Genomic DNA, 19,811 nt, shown 5'->3' on the forward strand with positions numbered 1-19,811 from the left:
ATTCTGTCATCTTGCATTTTGAAATGGTTGCTTTTAAAACATATGGCCTGCTTCTTTTCCCCCTCGATTATTTTTGACTAGTTTAATTCTCTGAACTCCATGATGTTATGTGGATATGAAACAGGAGCAGTTTAAGTGGAAAATAAAAAATTAAGGCCTATGCAAGTCATCATGAGTAAGGTGACCTGATCTGCTCTGACACAGATCTATGTTCCACTTATGCTTTGGAAAACTTTGGATACTGTATTTTTGTCAAAACCTAATTTCTGTACAAATGTGTGATGCAGAAGAAACCCAACCAGCAAAACCCTGAGATGAATCCCATGGCATCTCCATGACAACATATAGATGCACAGTCTGCTGTATGCATCCTTACTGGCAGACTGACTGCTCCTAGCTTTTTCCCACGCTGAGCTGAAAGGCAGACTGACCAACAGGCTGCAGAGGATGTTGCTGGGATTTAAATGTGGAAACTGAAGATCATGTTTCATTCAGGGTAAACCAGAGACAAATGGAGCAGCCTTACAGAAGGAGTGAGCCTTGCACCACAGCTTCCCTTGCTGAGGCTGCTTGGTCAAGAAAAGGAATGGGCACTGGCAGGTCATCACTGAGTCTGAAAATTCATGGGGAGGACCTTTGCAGGGCTCTGAAAGTCTTGCCAAAAGCTTGTCAGTGTGACTTACAAGCATAATGAGATAAGAATGAAAGGTAATTTGGGTTAATAAGTTATCCTGAGAGGGGTGTTTTTTCCTGCACATGTAGAAGGAGAGAGTGATCCAGTCCTCTCTCCCTGGTGAAGAACTCTGAACTCTGTGGCAAGAGGTCTTCTTTCCACGCCCTGGCAATGTGTAGGAAACCAGGGGGCCATCCCAGTGGCATGATTCATGTTAAATCCAACAGTAAATGTGGCCATGTCAGTTACCTGCCTCCCAGCAGTCAGGAGCATGACCATGGGGTCAGGGGCTGCCCTGCAGGGCAGGGAGTGACCCCATGCAGCTGCAAAGCTGTTCTGCATCTGCCCTGGGCACTGCTGCTGCTGCAGGGCCCCAGCTCCAGGCACACGCAGTTCCAGCAGTGCAGGAAGGATGCAGTAGCTGGGATGGCAAAGCAGCATGGATTCAGCAAATCCCCCCTCCTGGCTTCCTTCCTAGCCTGTCCTTCCCCCTGCTCCATGCCCCCATGCCAGAGTGGAAGACAGGACTGAGCACAGGGTGAGTGCCTGGCCATGGCGGTGGGGCCGGGCAGGCGAGGCAGCTGCGGTGCTGTAATTTCACACTGCAGCTGACGGGGCAGGAGCTCCTGCCTGCCTGTCCCCTGGCCTAGGGGCGGCCCTGGCTGCCACAGGCACTCCCAGCACTGTCGGTGGAGCTGTATTAGTGTTGGCAATGTTTGGGAAACATTCCTACTGCAAATGGGGTAGTGTGTGTGTAACCACCTAAGTAAAGCACAGTTGGCCCTTTCATACTTCTGACTTTTGGATGGAGAAGACTTTTGGACTCCTACAGCCTTCCAAGTAAGGCTCCTTAGGCACCTTTACCTCCACTCTGCTGCTCAGCTTTCCGAGGAACAGAGATAACAATATTGACCTTCTTAGCCGAGCGCTTTCCCATTTTTTTATGAGATATGCTACATAAAAACTGATTGTCAGGTTTTGTTCAGCTATAAAAAGTCCTTAACAGTGGGGCATGCTATGTTATCAGCCATAAAAACGCCCTTATGTTGATCTTTAGCATTTAGGGATAGACCTTTGTTCTGTTTAGTTACTTATAATCTTTGGAGTGGTTTGGCCTGGGTTTGGTTGTGGGGGTTTTTGTTGCTGCTTTCTGTGTGCATATATGTTGTGTACATATGGCTGACTTTTGCTTCTGCTAGGGCCAAAGATTGCTTGGTTTGGTTGAATGTACGGATGTCAGCTGGCATCAGTTGAGTGACTGGCCTGTGATCTGCCATTCACCACATTTCCTCTGAATATAAGGAAGTTAGTTTGCCAGCAGACAAGAAACTGGGTAAACACCCCACTGAATAAAGGACTATGATCCCCTAGAAATAATCTGCCTTGGCTTCAGCATCCACTCTATGAACATTTTATGCTGACTGACGGAGCTTGTCCATTCACTGCAAAGAGCCTTCTCCTTTACCATAGTAACTCCTATCTCCCTCTGTGTAGCCTCTGAAGAAGAAAAGGAATTCCATTTTTTGTCCATAGGGCAGTTGAAAGCTTTGTCCCCAGCCTGCACAGCGTGGTGCAAGGGTGGCAGTGTGGAAGAGTGCTGGAGTTCACAAACGATGGCATCTGGGCACACTGGCACCCAGGAGCTTTGGGTAGGTTCCTATTAAACAGAATTTCCAGGGCAATATCTAGCTGAGAATAGCAAGAAGTGGCAGACAGACAAAACACCATCATAAATAACATTATTTCAAAGTTTTAACCATAGAAGGAGCAGCCAAGCCAAGCCCTAAATAGTTACCAAGGCCTAATACTTCTTGTTCTGAGAAGCTGTGTCTGGAAATGCCAAAGGGGTACAATACAAAATGTGGAGAAGCCCTGGTTCTGGGCTGGGTGATACTGGAGCTCTCTGGCTACAGTCCTGGGAAGTGGCAGTAGTGGTGGGACGGCATTTACAACAGTGATGATTGAGTTTAGGGTGTTAACCATTCTTTGTCTTAACAGATCACTGAAAAAGCTGGAGCTGGGCAGGCTCCCTGGCAGGCTCTTCAGGAATGTGACCCCAGCAGCAGGGTGGTTTTGCTAGGGACTAACCTACCGATTCAGGCAGAGATCAGCTTGAAGGCAGCAATTTCCTTGGAGGGTACAAGAGAGGCAGGAACAGAAGAGAGCCCAGCAGGCTCAGGTGTTGCTGGGGGAGGCCTCAGCAGTGTGACCCCAAACAAAATCTGAGGGAGGGATTTTGGGCACAATGCTTTCAAGAAAGGTGCACAGAATTGCAAACAAAACCCCTTCTTTCTGCTTTGGCCTTGGTTTTAAAAGTTCAAGGACAAAGAGCTTTGTGCATTCGGTGTTAATCAAGAGCATTGATATAAGGAATTACCAACTCCATCAGCATTCTTATCCCAATGGAACCAACCCAAAATAACTCTCACCCCAAAATGATCAGGGCTGCATAACTGATATGGGCTGAAAATAATAATGGTTTATATATTTCTTAAGAAAAAGTTCTTATTTTAAAGACAGTTGAAGGCAGCAAGGAGTTGGATAGGCTATTATTCTCCAATCAATTCAATTTTTAAGTCTTACTTAAAGAATGCTAATTTTAAATGAGATATTCTTCTGATCATTTCTACAACTGAAGGGATGTAAATTCACATTCATAATGAATGCTTTTTTTTAATATTTGATTGCAGTAATCCAAATGATCCTATTTAATATCAAGGACAGAGCTGGTATCTATTTTTTGATAAGTACTTTGCATAGCATACTCCATACAGTTAAAATTTTTTGAGAACAGTTTTAGAAGACCCAGTTCTTTGGTAGGACAGTCCTAGTTGGTGGCATGAAGAGACTCCTGCAGAGCACTAGCCATGGTGCTAAAGGTCGGAAATTCCACGTTCTTTGTCCTAATAATCTTCTACTGCCTTGTTCTAATCTCCAGCATCACCTCCTCAGACTTCAAAGAAAAAGATGTGATCATTAATAGCTGTCTTCTCTTTTTAGCTTTCATTTTACCTTGTTGTCAAGTCTTAGTTTGGTTGCCGAAATTTCTACCCAGTTGTACCCTCTCAAGTCTGAAAACAACTTCCTTCAGTCTTGCAGGGTTCATTTGATTGGCTTCCCATCCTCAGGGTGATGAATTTCAAACACCAGAATCTCTGGAAATGAAATTCCGTTCTCAGGACTGTACATATAAAGTCTGGGAAAACAGTTTTGGAGGGATTTTAACCAATGCAAGTCAGTCTGATAAAATTCTTTAGAACAATGTAGGTTTTATATGGTAATTACATGCACTTAGAGTCGAGGAAAAAGCGTAAGAAATGCTATTTGTTTCTGTGTCTAATATAAATAATTGTCATTATTAACAGACTAGAGGAAAATACAAAAAGCAGATGTCATAGATAAATTGGTGATAATGGGCTGTTCATAATAGGAACATTTTTGTGTGTTCTGTGAGGTAATATATAAATATTTTAGTTGAGCAGAGTTTTAGGTCATAGCTTTCTTAGGATTTATAAAAGATCAAGAATCAGATTTTCAGAAAAAGCAGCAGTTGAGTGAAGTGCAGATGACAAACAAATCTGTCCCTGTGACACCTTCAGGTTTCCTGAGCTGAAAGTTACAGCTAGACAAGGTCACATGGAGTTACAGGGCCGTGGTGTACCTGCTAGCCACTACAGTGCTTTATCATGAATTATTACTCTTCAGATACTATGTTGCCTGCAGTTTGTAGATACTGAAAGAATTTTAAGAGGGACATAGTCAGAATTTCTCAGTATAACACCAGAAGCCAAGCATTTCACTTCTAACAGAGATTCATGGCTTCAGACAAAAATACCCACTCCCCCTTCATTCCCTCTTTAAATAAGGGCTAAGATCTGTGTCTCATGGGATGTTGTGAGATTAATTTTTTCTTGTATGCATAAACTGTTTGGAAGGTAGAAAGGTTCAAGTCTCACTTAATAACAGCCTTGCATTTACAGTACAAGTGGAGCAGACCCCATCTCTCCTCAGAAAGGGACAAACAGCTTGGAACTCGGCAAGTATTCTCTCCAGCTAGAACAAATACAATTTTGCAGTCCATTGATTTCTATTTACAATGCCAGGTTTTATTTGATTTATTTTTTTTTAATATCTTTATGTCACAACACCAACTTCCTTTCCCCCTCCACCCTTTTAAAATGAAGTGTGACTGGCACGTGGTCTTCATTAGCTGAGAGAGATTTTGGATAAGTTAAGGATCAGCAGACAGACAAAACAGGGCCATTTTGGGAAAGCCTTGATGATGCAGCCCAAAATAGTTTTCTCCTTATGTGAGAGAGTTTAGGATTTCTGAGTATATTGGCCTACTACATAGTGTATTTCTGAGTATATTGTACTACTATGCAGCTGCATGAACTATGCAGGGGGGCCTCACACATACAGAGACAGGGCAGAGTTACACACCTGCATCCTAGGTGCTGTTTTTATGACTCTTAACAAATAATGGTAGCAAATGCATGGCTGTTACTTGCAGAAAATTCTGTCCTCCTGTGCGACCCTCCCTGCTCTCCACCATGTGCTGCCCAGCACAGCGCTGCAAGGCACCAAGCCAGAGTCCTCCTGGTGTCGAAAGGCAGGTGCTGAGAGTGGATAGTGCCTTGGGATCCTCTCCACAGAGCCTGCTTTGGGGCCCTTACACCACTGGGGCATGAACCCTCCCAGCTTCCCTTCAGCTGCTGTGTGGGTCACTGTCACTGGGACCGTGACCAAGCAGTGCCTGCCACCACAGAATGAGCAGAGGAGCCCGAGGCAGGAGGGTACAGGTGGTGGTGGTGGTGCCTCACCCAGAGAAAGCAGGCTACTGCTGCTGCCACAGGCACTGGAGAGGTGGGCATGGTTGGGAGGGAGGAGGGAGAAGGGAGAGAGAGGGAGTAGCTGCTGTCAATGGGAACCATGCACTGATACTCCCTATATGGTTGGAAGAAGGAAAGTTCTGGCTGATAATAGAAAGTATGCACAATACTTGGGGGTTACAAAGAGAATTTGACCTATCAGTGAATTAAATATGAAGAAACTTGCATTGTCACTGCTCACTCTGACTGGTGCTTATGGGTGAATGGAAGATCAGACTGTCAGGCTGTCAGCTCCTATGAGTCCTAACTTTCCCCTGAAAGGGAGATGGCCATTTTCCCAACAATGGCCCCAGCTCTTTCAGTTACAGCCAGTCAAGTCCCATGACATCAAATATTAATCTGGCACAGAACTTGGGCTGTCCGAGTACATTTTATAACCAACAGCATATCAAACCCTTTGGACCTGATGACATTCGCTCCTTTGTTGTCACATCAGTCAGTCACTTTAACCCAGATTCTCAGTCAATTCAAAGGAAAGAGAACAGCACTTCAGAGAACTGACTACTGCAAAAGGACTTTAAAAAAATGAACAGAAGCAAGGCAGGGCTGAACCTCGTCACAAAAGATCCCACCATAAGATGGGGAGAGCGCACAAGAAGCCTCAGATGACCTCGCAGCAAGAGGCTATGTTGCTGTTTTGCATCACATTTCTCTGCAGGGGCAGGACTTGGATCATCCCAAATCTAGTCTCTGGGCTCTCAGCTACTTAAGAGTCTTGGTCCTGATCTTTTTGCATAACAGCATTTATATTCATTTTACAACAGAATTTCTGTCTGTATAACAGATATTTCTAATACCGTGAAAGCAAACAAAGCTCAGAAATCAGATTTCCCAGCTGGAGCATGGGAAGACAGGGCCAAGGCACTGGTCTCTTCCCATTTTCCTTGCCTGACCACACCACTGGTGTGGCAGAGAGGCAGCTTCTGCCTATGCTTTCTCTAGCATCCAGAATTGGCATGATGCTTTGATCCACTTCTAGTTTTGCAAGGAAAAAGCTGCTCTTTAAACAGTTATCAGAGGGCTGAGCATACAAGTATAGGACATTAACAAAACCATTCCAGTGAGCTGGGGGAGGGGGCAGGAAATGACAAAAATGAAAAGAATTTTGCTCTTCTCTAGACAAGCCTAGAGACAGTAAGAAAAAATTATAACTTGACCTTCACTTATTGAAAGGAAGCAAAGAAATAAAATTTAGGCTCAAGAAGATTCCTTCCTAATGACTTGAACCAAAAGCCAAAGCACATTAACATATGAGGACTGGAGGGTTCAGAGAAATCGCTGGAAATTGTATGCCTATAGTCTTGGAGGAAAATACAGGAACTCCCTTAATTCAGTAATATACCTGGCCTGCCTCAAGAAAGGGAAGGTATTGGTATTGGTTCTACTCCTGACCTTGTAATGTGCAGAATAGATGGTTCAGGGGACAGGTAAAGAATACAAGGCAGCTTTTTATATAGTCAGAGGGATTCTGCCATGGACTTTTTTTCAGAAGGTGTTTCTGACTGAGCTGGAGTGGGAGAAAGGATCAGAAGCCCAACATGATTGTTGTCAATTGCAGAGTCACCTGTTAAATGATGGCTAGAGGCATAAGCTACCCCTGCTATGCACAACAGTGTACTTGAGGGTGTTCTCTGAAAACTGGTAAGAACCTTTGGTATTTCCAAAGTTGGGTACAAGTACCTGAGCCTGGGCTGTTTATATTTAAGAACAAAAAGTTAGCAAATAAAGAACAAGGAGACCTAAACATGTTTTTTAAGGATGTCTGAGGGAACTCAGAGCGTCACGTGAAAATCTACTTCCATGGCAATGGAGTACAAAATTAAAATTAATTGCTGAGGCTTAAAAATAATTACTGTCTGAAGGATTGATAATCTTGTGTCTGTTCTAGCAAGTGTTTGAACATGCATGTGAACACACACACACATCTACAGCCCATCTTAGTTGCTGGTTCCCTTTGAGGAAGATTCAGCTGCAAGGGCAAAGGCAAAATAAGCCCAGGGTTGGGAAGACCCTCTCAGTCCTTGGTATTTCCATGACAGGAGTTGCAGCATAGTAGTCAATGCAGCAGTTATTCTGCAAATGGAGAGCTCTGGTCTAGTGCTGTCAGTCTCACACCCGCCGTTCGGGAACACCTACATTCCATTTAAAAATAGGATCCTAAGACCTGTGAATACAAATGGGCAGAAATTTTACTATTTAAAGGAAAGTTCTGGGGAAACTGTGTCATATATGTAGCTCTTTCTAAAATGCTAAAGGCACCCAGGATTACTTGTTCTGCAACCTCTGCTTTCTGTGTCCAGCCAGTAGATGGATGAAACTCACATCCTGCATGGGACTATCCCTTCCCCCAACTGCCTGCCTCCTGCCATGCTCCACTTCACTACTGCTGAGGCAAAAGCATTTGCCAAAGTTGGGAAAGGACTGGAAATCACATGGATTTGCAGCTGGCAGCCTTAATGGTTGCCTGAGTGATCAAAGTTGGTGGCTTGGGGAGGAGCAGCAAGAAGTGCAGGAGGTGTGCTCACTGCCTCCAAGGGATGCTCCATCAAGGGAGAAGGAGCTGGAGGGAGAGCACTGAGGGCCAACACCACCCAGCCCAGCAGCACAGCCTTCTCAAGCTCTGGTAGCTTCAGACAAGTGAGATGCAGAATGTCACATGTTGTGAGGAGTTGTGGGGGTGTGAGGGCAGCAGAGGAAGGGCAGCATGATGGAGGATGACAGTGGAGGCACTAGGCCAGATTTGTGGTGTCCCATTGGGAGGTTCAGGTGCTCCCTTGACCAACCCTTTGCTCAGTGTATCTTGGCCAGTTTTAGTGGGTGTTTGCACAGTTCTCAGCTTTCTGAAGAAGTGAGATGACTTCCACTTATGCATTCCTGTTATTTAAAGGGGAAAGCAGGGTGTTTGAACAGGAATGAAGGCATCAATACCTGATAGCCCTTTTGGCAGGTAAGCCAAGAGCATGAATGGGATGATCTGCCAATCTCAAGGCATTAAATATTTCTGCTTCGACTTACACCAGCTCCAAGCTGTTGTCAGAAAAACGATTAGCTGCTTACATCCAGACACTAAGCCAAATCCTGGCTCCAGTGAGGCCAGTCATAAAACTCAAATTGATTTCAGCGGCAATAGAAATTAGTCTCCTAGGCAATGGTCAAGACAGAGGAGTTGGATGGCAGTTTCCTATCACCTGACAATGTAAGTTTATGTTAAATTCACCCAAGGTTGTGATATATTGAAAACTGGTGTGTGAGTGTGCATACAGCACTAGGGCATGGCAGTACTGCACTTGGAGACCAAGTCTTGGTAGCTACTGATAGTGATTTCCAAAGTTTCCTGCAAGTTCAGATGACTATCTTAGGAACTGAGAGACATGGACATCCTGGCTCCCAGCTGTGCATGACTGACAGTCTATGTCATATCACTTAGTGCTGAAAATTTGTTCATTTAATTACTCAGCCAGACAGAAATATTAAATGCTGTTTCAGAATTCTTTATTACGGTATATGCTTTCCAGTAACTGCCTCACTTGTTCTCCACTAGCAGTGGAAGAAAAACCCTCCCCCTGGGTTTTTACTGCCTGTAAGAGTAAATACCTCTTAGAAAGAGATTCTTTTCTTTAGCCATTTTCATTTCTGGCCGCATTCATATTGGTCTCAAGAAAATGTGCAAATTGCTGTCGATGTTCTTCAATGTCCATTTAGATTTTCCCCTTTCTTTTAAGGAAATGCTCATGGACCATATTCTTTTATTTCCTCTTTGCTTTTTATTTCTACATAATTTCCCATCGTGACTTATTTTCAGATTCCATTCTGCACACATATGAAATAAGTTACATTTTATTCTATTCTAGACCTAAATTCTACATTCACCATTAATCTCAACTGTTTCCTCTTAGACTGCAATAAAAAATCTGCAATTCAGAGTCCTGTCTGCTGTCTTGTGATAATTCAAGTCTTAGATTTATTATATTTGCGAACAGTAAATACTGTATCCATTTTTAGAGAATGATCCAATCTGCTTCTATTTCCTGATCTTTCTTCTCATTCCTTTGTTATGATATGCTTTTTGCCTCTTAATTGTTTCCATATGAAATGGCCTCAGTCACAGTGGCTGCGATGAATAACGTCCATTTCAAACTCTCAGGGTTTTGGTCACAGCAGATAACCATGACCTGGTTACTCCCTGTCTTCAGCAGCACTTCTTATGGACAAGTAATAAGTTCTGCAGCATTGGTAAGTGACAAACACCAAAGACCAAACATTGCAGGCAAAAGGCAGCTTGGTTAATGTGATTTCTGCCCTTTTAGCCAATAGTCTTCATCCCACTTTTAAGTTCTGAACAGACATGAATTTTTTTTTTTCAGTATGGCTGAATAGCATTAGGAACCAACCTAGGTTCTCTACCATGAACTGTGTTTAAAATGTCTTTTTTTCTAATAACTGGGGGGGGGGGTCCCTTTTATGTTTTATATACTGAGGCTGCTTTATTAAAGTATAAATCTGAGCCCCTTCAATGAGGGAGAAAGCTCTGCTGGTTCTTCTGCATTTCATGGCTCAGTACAGGGCTGGATGCACTTAACTGGGAGGTGTGAAGGAGCATCCTGGAAGAGATGGAAGCTAAATATATTCTGCTACAAGATTTCTTCCATTCCACTCTCCACCCCCAGATCCCAGAGACTACAATGCCTTATGCAGGGTTTTACATATGCAGCTAATGGTGGAGGGAGGAGAATTCCCACGGATAAAGAGCTTTAGCCCAGTACCAGCACAGCACACAGCCTGAAGTGGTGCTGGGGTGGATTCTGAGGAAAAGCCTCCCATCGTTGCTTCCAAAGAGAGGTCCTACACAATTATTTATGGAAAGGATTCCTGGCTAGAAGGACATCCTTTCCTACAGCTTTGATATAGGCCCCTGGACAAGGTGGAGAGGGGATGGGATTTCATCTAGACTCCCTGCACTTAGTGTTTTCTCTTACTTAGCTCCAAGGGGTTTCCTGGTCTGGGGAGTTCATTTTGTTTCAAGGCACCCTCTGACAGCCAGCTGTGTGTGTGCCTCACACAGCTTGCAAGGCTGAAGTGCTGTGGTCCTCCCAAGGCCAGGTGCCTGTTGACACACTTTCCATCTTTTCTGAGAGCATTGCCTTCTGTGTAGGAAGCCCAACTCCACAAAAACACAAAAGAGCAAATAAGAGTTTCCTCTCATTTGCCCCTGATTTTTTGCTTATATAATTCCACTAATTTCATTTGCATGAGAACAAAACCAGACCTCTAGTCTCTTGGTAGAAATTATTTTACAGGGCCGTTATCCAAACCAGAAGGCCAAGCTGGAGTCTACTTCTCATGCACAAACCACGACAGCAGGAGTGACATGCAAAGTGGTTATTTTATTCTCACTCTATGTTTTTTATGCATGTTTATGTATGTTGAGTGCAGTGGGATGAGGGCAGAGAACAACAGCCAAGCAGCCTTCCCTCTTCTGCACATGATTGTCTAGCTCACTGGCTTTATCTCCAGGTACACAAAAGGAAACGAAACCATTAAAAAAGATACCTGCAAGCTGTAAACTCTGGGGGGAAGAAATTACTGTTGGTTTGTCAGGTCTGTAGGTGAATTACTTATTTATGTAGTTCAATAGATCTAATATTAATCACAGATGAAAGACACAAGTTAAACATGCTTTGCAAACACACACAGTGCCCTCTCTTTTACTTGAGAATGGGTCAACTTAAAATTGCTCCTGGACAGGCACAGATAATTGAGTGGAGGAGCAGAAATGAGGATCAAATGAAAGCAACTCAAATTGCTTTTAAAAGTTTCAAATGAGTATGCTGCTGGAAGTGCTATAAAAGATAACACAAAAGCTAAAAATCGTGGCTCAAGCTCAATTTTTTGCAAGCAATCATAAATCTTAACTTCAGCAGCTTTGTGTTCGTCTAGGGGCACTGGACAAGCAAAAAAAAGTTGACCTCATCATCATGTGAAGTTTCCTATTCCTGTCCTAAGTTGTCATTGGTAAAAGCCCGCAGCAAAAATTCCAGTTGTAAACAGTGATGTGCTGCCAATGTTTCAGCAAGGGTAGCCCACATTTTTTCCTCTCTGCAGCTGTAGCACAGCTTGTGCATAAGGGGCTCCATGGCTCTGGAGAAGAGGGATGCAGATCAGACCCCCCAGCCCTCCCTTCATCTGCTTCTCTGGTGAAACATAAATGCCCTTTCTCAGGTGTGACTAAAGAGGAAGATGCTGTAATTTGTAATTTGCTGCAAATGAGAGTCACAAGGTCTTGTTTCTGTGGAGCTGCTCATGGAAATAGGAGCAAGAAGCCCTTACCCTCTCTTGCACCCCTCCAATTCCACAGCACAAAGATGCACCTGCAGGTTTTGCACCCTCGCAACTCATTCTCAGAACTTGTGGCATTTTTCCATCCTTCTGGGAAAGAGACACTTGATTTTTAGGTGGCCGACCATATGACTGATGGTGCAGCCCTTGCAGCAAGCAGATGTTCCTGAAATGTGGGGTGAAATTCAGCTCCCCCAGACAGCTGTGGGTTAGACTTTACTGCAGAGCTGAAGGACGTGATGCAGCAGAACAATGAGTTCCCTTCCAACACATCTGCCAAAGGCAGCAGGCACGTGCCTCAGCAGGCAGCTCCCACTCTCACTTGCAGGATGGCTCCCTCAAATCTAGTTTTAAAAACATGGGGATCAGTGACTATTTATTAGCTGTCTCACTACCTGCCTGACAGTTTTCCTTGGTACAATTAAATATGTCTCCAGGATGTATAGTAAGAGTCAAATGAATTTTTAAAGCATCATGCAGATAATGTACATGATGTGGAAAAATACACTTGGGATCTGGTAGGCCACGACCGAAACAAGCAAAAAGAAAAAAGCTCTGGGTAAAGAAAATCAGATAAAAAGAGCTTTGGAAAGAATTTCAGGGATAGTAACATCCCTTTGAAATGCACTGTCTGTGCAGTCGGCATCTTGGAGAACCTTGAAAATGTTTATTTTTTTTTCCTGCTTTATATCCTTAAAAATACCCCACTCGTGTTTTCTTCCCCTCAGGCCTAGTCAATATTGTCATTAAACAACTGAAGGACCTCTTCTAAACAATTGGAAAAAATGTGCTTGTAAAACTGTGCAAATACCTGTTTCCAAAAATAACTAAAACTGTTGTGGTTTCAGGGATGCATTTTGAAATAGGACTAAATGTTTATTTACATGAGAGACCATGCTAGCTCTGGTCTACGGAGAAAATAATGGGCATTAAACCCTATACAGCACACAGCCCAGTGAATAAAAAGTAGATTAGAGTGATTTAGTCATCTACCTTTTCTTTTTAAGACAAACAACTCACTTTGAGGCTGAGCAAAAGAATAACTATTTTGTTAACAACTCATCTGTTTTGATTTTAAAACTCTTAGGACTTCTTTTATGTAATGGAAGATAATGAGAGGCACAGCAAGAAGCAGATTTATTGCGCCATATAGAAAAGTATCAATCCAAAGGCGGATTGTCAGCTCCTTAACTTGGTCTTCTCTGTGTCATGGAGTTGATGTGATGAGGCTTTGGGACGGTCCCAGCCAGCCAGTGGTGGATTTCCTTCGAGGCAGAGGATGTCCCCAGAGGTAAGAAAGCTGTCCCATGTCCCCACCTGCCTTCCCTGCCCAGCGAAGGAGATGGCGCGAGAGGCAAGAGGCAGAGAGATGCAGCCTGAGCAGCGGAGGGCTGTGATATTGCCTGCTTGAGCAGCTTGCACTAATTTGAGCAGCCCAAAGGTCAGGACTATTTATGCAGATAAAAGGTCAATGGCAAGCTGGCATGTGGCTGCAGGCTATCTTGGTACGCACTTCACCCGGGGCACTGGTGCAGGCCTCTGATTCACAGTTTGTCTTTCTGCATGAACTTTCAGGCCAAGCTTTGGCTGGGAAAAAAAAATCTCTGCCATGGGAGCTGACACAGTTAGGATCCAGATGCAATTTTTTTTTTGTGGCTCAGGCTCATCTGTAGCTAAATCAAACCTGTGAATCATTATTTATAAAAGCAGCCAAATTCTGAACTGTTTGCTCAGTATTTAATCAGCCCTTGTGTTGGATAAACCCCTCTGAAAGCATGCCTGAGTGGAAACAGAGGAAAAAGTGAGTAAGATGCTCAGGATGTGACCTGCTGAAAGAAAGCCAGTGAAAAGCCTACTGAATTTAACAGAGGTGGATTCTTCAGCTGTCAGTGTGTGTGGACATAAATCTCTTTAAACATGCAGGATCTTAGAGCACAAGACTTAATGACAGGGTTTGAATTTCCAGAGCAGTTTCAGCTTAAGTGAAACAATGTATGTTTGGGTGAAAAAGAGAAGTAGATATACTAAGTTAATCTAGTCATATTCTACACTGTATTTCAAATTTTACAGTCAATAAGTGCTTCACCTTTGCTGTGGTGAAAATTAAGATATATTTTAACTTTCAGTTCCAGCAGTCTGTTTGCCTGCACTGGTTTTAAAGAAAATCCTTTTGACTTCTGCTGTAAATCAGTTCCATATGCCCTGGTCCCCAGTAGGAAGTATGGAAAATATTTTGTGACATTTAATTACTCCAAAAAAAAGGTAATGGGAAAGCATCATTACATCGATTTGTTTTTCATCACAGAGGTATTTGGCACCATGCCCTAATTAAGGCTGCAGCAATAACTCTATTATAAGCAGTGCTTTGCCTCCCCCGGGAATTTTTTAATAGTTACCTATGATTCTGTCCTTTTTGTTTGTTAATAAAGAAAAAATACATTAGGATGAAAACCTTCCATGTAGAAAGCCACCAAAACTAAGAGTCTTCAGATCCAGAAAAGCATATTTTTCCTCTTATTTCTTCCTGTCAAAATGGAGAATTACCAAGTACTTCCTTGACCACTGTCTTCCTAGATCTTCACATGAGGGGAAGTTTAAACAGTTGCTTGGATGGATCTTGTCAAGCTGTGATGATAACTGGGTGGTGCTTCTCACAGAGAAAGGCTTCTGCCCCATGGGTGGGAGAGCTGCTGACTCCGGATGGCGTCCTCTTACAGCTCATCAAAGGAAAGAAAAAGAAGCCTTTGCAGAATCTGAAAATATTGGAATACATGCTGCAATTTCCTGGACTTTATGCTGCCTCTTGTAAGTGTTACAGTATTATTTCCACTCCTGGGAAAACAGAACTGTACTAAAGATGATGACTGTGGGATTTCTGTTATCTCGGAGTAAATACGGGGTTTATGCTTTCCCTCCTATTAAGGTATTTTAGAAAGTGAAACACAGAAAAAGTAAGATCTTGCTCGGAGTTAGTGTGAGGACCATCTATCCTTGTACTTCAAGAACACAGTTAAGAAATGGAATCTCTTACTGCCTCTGCCCAGGCAGCATTCTCATCTTCCAGAATGATACACTGGTGAGATGAAGACTTAGAGCTAGATTATTCTCATAGGAGCACAGAAAATACTGCAGGTTTATGGACAATGTTCCATCAGAAATCCTCATAAAATAGAAGCAGTTGTTTATCTCTTTGAAACTAAGAAAAAAAGAAAAAGATTGTGAGTGCCATTGGCTTTTTACTCTCAATACTAGTCTAGAGCCTATTATTAGATATTGTCTCTTCCTCCGGCCTCCCAGTTTTATGTGAGTGAGTACACCTATCTGCCCTTTTAGACTCTCTTGTCTTGTTTTGTGTTGGTGAGTGGTCACAATATAGTGAAAGAGTCAGTTTTAGGTCACCTGAATCAGCTTTACAACACCTAGCCTCAATGAGGGAAGCAGTGCAATCCCAACAACAGATCTCTGTATCTGCTGGCTGCAAACCTGCCTGGCTTCTCCAGTGGGTCTGGTGCTCCATGGAAGGCACCACACTGCTAGAGCTGCCCTGGTATTCCTATCTGAATTACCTAAAAGCTGGTTGGGATATGCCTGGGCCACCTTCAGCATTGACACAGCCATAGGTATATTCTGAAAGCAGGTAATGCAGTCCCTTCTGCCCGGTACTGCTCTTGTCTGTGCACTTGCCACAGAAAGTGAAGTGTGGAGGAATGACCTGTCCATACTCCCTGGGGGAGAAATGCTATCCCCATGATTTTGGGCACTGTGCAGTGTGAGTGCTCTAGGGACCAGGCACAAAGGACAGGACAAGGCTTTCAACATGCAAGGAGAAAGTGCAGTTATACCCACAACCATGTTTGTATTTGAGGAGGTGTCTTCCATCCAACACAGTCCATAAGCCTCTGGTTATTTCTATCCACTGATGCCATCCCGGTGAGGTGAGGGTAGCCAGTTCTCAGCATTCTGGGTTGTTTCATCAATAGATGCTCTCAGAATACCAGAAGCTGAGATGTCTCATTTAGCACCTTAAAATTTTTTAGATAACTAAGCTTTTCCTTGCTGAGGGCTGAATGGGCCATCCAAATACATTTGGGTGGATAAATATTGATTTCCACCTTAGTTTTATGCCCATAAAGCTGGAATGGAGGATAAAGGCCTTTCTCAGGGGGGCAGGTTCTGTTACAGAAAAAGTTGGAAAAAATCAGACTCGTTATGGGAAAACAGCCATGAGCAATTTTCCTTCTGTATGCAGCAGTGAAATGCTAAGTGTTAGTACTTATGATAAATAGAGAACTGTTTTCTTCTTATCTCAGAAATTCACTTATAAAATTTGCAGTTAATTTCTAATTAGGTTGTTCAAACTATTACAATAATCTTGAGGAAGCAGCTATAGCATTTTTGTACCATGGCACAGCATTCTGTATACATCAGTCCAAATGATCCACTAAAGTATTATTAAAGCGATAGAATAAATTGCATTTACACAATATTAAATATACCTCAAAGAGTAACTGTGAAAATTGCTAGCATATACAGCTCATCTAACCTTGGAACTCAAATTGCTTTTCTAATTTGCTGCCCTAATCCTTAAACTGGACTTCTATAAAACTGTATTTCTGTGTTGAGGGGGGAAAAAAAAAGCACAGATCACAAACGTTGACAAATATATTAAATTACATAGCAGAGAGAGAAATTATCATGTTAAAAAGACCGAGCTGGTAGAACTATACCTGACCATTGCAACAGAGAAATCACCATCATTTCCCATTATTGCTCTGTCAGAGGTTCCAGAGTCACAGCCTGCAGCTGGGGCCAGTCATTTGATGTATTTCCCTGCCTCTCGTGGCACATGCAGGCTGCAGAGTGTCAGCTAGGCTGCTGAAAAGCAACTCTGTCTCTCTGGCTACCCCAACATACCTGAGGATTGCTGGTTTACCTACCTGAGGTTGCCAGCAACCCGTTTGTGCAAGGGGCAAATTCCCCCCTCTGGCATTAATTTTGCCAGGGTGTTCTCTTTAATGCTTAGTAATGCCACTGGAACTGTTGGTGTAATTTCACGGGTAGTGTAATTGCAACTTAACTTCGTGGCTGATCTCTTCAACAGATGGAAGCAGGGTGGGGGTGGTGATGAAACCCACAGGAAATGGGTGCTGCTGTAGGAAAATGCAGATGGAAAAAAGGAGACACATAAGAACAGAGAAATGGAAGAGAGGGAGAGAGAGAGAGATCAAGGAACCAGGGGGCCTGAGAAACACACAGCAGAGGGAGGATGCTCTGAATGACCACTTCTTCTGAATGACCACTTCTTTTGAGAAAACTAAATGTAAACTAAAAAGACTATGAATAATTTAATATAAATTACAGATACCAAATCCTTTAAGGGGGACATACACAAAAACATTTAGTATGGTGGTTGGGTTCTCTGGGACCCTTGCATTCAAGTGCCTGCTCCTCAGCAGACCTTTAGGCCATAATTAATGAGCCTTCAACTCATTCATGCTGTGGCCCTCATGTTTCCCAGAGCCTCTATGCTTGTAATGGCCAGTGGTAAACCCCAGGAACAGGACTCAGTCAGAATTTGCTATCTCAATACAGCCCTTCCACATATTTCTCATCAAATCCCTCAGGACCAGTTTCACAGAAATGCAGATTTACAACATCTCAACAGATTCCTTGAGTCTGGGCAACTGAGCAACCTAGGTGTTGCAATGTTTTGCCTCTCTGAGGTAATGTGAGGATAAAAGATGCCAAGGAGAGGTCTTGGCACATCAGGCCCAGCACCATGCACCTGTGGGCATTCTGTTGCCAGGACCCAAGCTAAGGTCTCTACAGGAGATGGTTTTGCTCCACAAAATGCACCAGCACTCTGCTCTGCTCTGCTCCAGATTTGAGGGTGTGACAGGAATGCACCCTGAGCTGCTATGCCACTTTTATCCCAAATCTAGAGCAGGTGATGAATTTTTTGGTCAAGAACTTTTCTGCACAGATTCACGCCTCTAGAAGTGTAAAGAGGTTGGGAATGTCTGAGCAATCCTTAAAATTGAACCAAAGGGGGCATCAGGGAGGAGTAAAATTCAACTGAAGCTCAGCTGTCTGCATCCAGCATAGCCAGACCACAGGCAGGGATTTGCTCCTGCTTCCTATGGCAGCGGTTGGAGGAAGCATGGGTAACAATAACCTTGGCAGTCATTGCCTGCTCTGGGAAGTATTTTATTAATGTAGGTACACATTACACATTGCAAAAATGTTAGCAGAGTTGGAAAAGACAAGAGTTCACATATGCTTGATTTGTGGACTATAAATACAGGTAAAGGGAAAGGAAGCCTAACAAACCAGTGCATCACAAAACAGTAACTGCAGATGGATTTCAAGGCTGAAGGCAAGCTATTATGGTGGTGTTTTATGTGTTGCCTATGAACACAAAGTGAGGACGAGAGGCACTGTACTTAATAAAGGGGTCCTTGATTATTTTAAGAAACTAGGCCTTCTTCTAGTTTTTTCCCCTCTACTTTGTTTCTGAATTCAGTGGATACAAGATCCTGAAAAGAAAGCAGTCCTGAGAATTTGAATTCATATTCAGGGGGAAAATCTCACAGAATTTTTGTTTTGAGTTCATTCATGCCAGTCCCATCCCAAGCACATCCTATTTCTGTGGCCTATAAATGAAAGACCGCGAAGAACTGAGATGAGTAAAACCTCTTTAGTGAGAGCCATTGCTCTAGTTTGTGTACTGATAGGTATAAAAACTATTTGTTGACATACTGTGTAAATATCAACTAAATAATTATTTTAATAAATGTGGAAGTAGGTAATTTTTCATTGAAATGTGATTAGTATTGTGATTTTTGTTCAAACTTGGGTCAGAAAACTTTAACTCAGGCCCCCTAAGTTTACTAATGTATTTATGGTCCCAAAAATGAGTGTTGTGGTTTCCACAGAGGACAGGTAGATCTGCTGTCACTGGACTCAGCCAATATTGCAGCTCTCTGTTGAATTATCTTTGAAAATACATGTGCAAGTTTGAAAATTGCACTTGGAGCCATTTGTCCGAATGCATGTTACAGAAAACCCTTACAAGACTCCAGATTTTAGCTCAGAATTGCTGGCCACCTGTGCTTAGGCACAGGACCAGGGCATATGCAATTCCTAGCAGGGGAAATGGGGGAGGAAAAGGGAAAATGTCGAATTGGGGGGGTTTAGGTTGGACACGCGGAAGAGTTTCTTCGGAGAAAGGGAGATTAGACATTGGAATGGGCTGCCCAGGGAGGTGATGGTGGAGTCACCGTCCCTGGAGGTGTTTAAGGAAAGCCTGGATGTGGCACTCGGTGCCACGGTCTGGTTACACGGCGGTGGTCGGTCACGACTTGGACTCGATGAGCTCAGCGATCGTTCCCAACCTAATTGATTCTGTGAAATCTATTCTTTTCAACGACGCTACCAAGCGATGAAGCATCTCTAGCTTGCAGCGCGAGGTGGGAATTTTTCTGGACTGCGCTGGATACAGAGCGAGTCTCATTTGGTAACTCTGTGTGGGTGAGGCTTTCCGGAGCACAGCACAGAGACAGTGGCTCGAAACGCTGTAGCAAAGGCGCTCCGGGGGACCCGGCTGCCGCCCTGGGCCGGGGGCCGGGCACGGCGCGGCAGCAGCGGCGGCTCCGCGGGGCTGCGGGGCCGCTCCGGCCCTCACGCACTGCGGGCGGGGGGAGGGGTGCCCGCCTTCCCAGCCCAGAGTGTGCATGTCCGAGTGACGCATTGCAGGTACGAACCCACCAATCAGCGCCCTCCTTACGGAGTCCCCACACTCCTCGGCATTTTTTCCTAAAATCCTCTTCCGCCCAGAGAAATAGTCCCTAGCCCCGGTCCCCGCCCCCCTTCTCTCGGTGCCCCCCTTCCCCCCGCCATTTCACAAGCGC

At 43.8% G+C, this 19,811-nt stretch overlaps 1 long non-coding RNA gene across 1 annotated transcript in view; it reads left to right on the top strand.

Annotated features, from left to right (window-relative positions):
- LOC143693596 (uncharacterized) overlaps positions 1–18,912 on the top strand; it is a 51,248-nt gene extending 32,336 nt beyond the window's left edge. Inside the window, exons 4-6 of the long non-coding RNA XR_013181451.1 lie at positions 9,710–9,798; positions 12,989–13,192; positions 14,476–18,912. This is a non-coding gene — a long non-coding RNA (uncharacterized LOC143693596). The remainder of the gene's footprint in view (positions 1–9,709; positions 9,799–12,988; positions 13,193–14,475) is intronic.
- The last annotated feature ends 899 nt before the right edge of the window (positions 18,913–19,811 follow it).

Source organism: Agelaius phoeniceus, chromosome 3, assembly GCF_051311805.1.
Source record: "Agelaius phoeniceus isolate bAgePho1 chromosome 3, bAgePho1.hap1, whole genome shotgun sequence".
NCBI lineage: Eukaryota > Metazoa > Chordata > Aves > Passeriformes > Icteridae > Agelaius > Agelaius phoeniceus.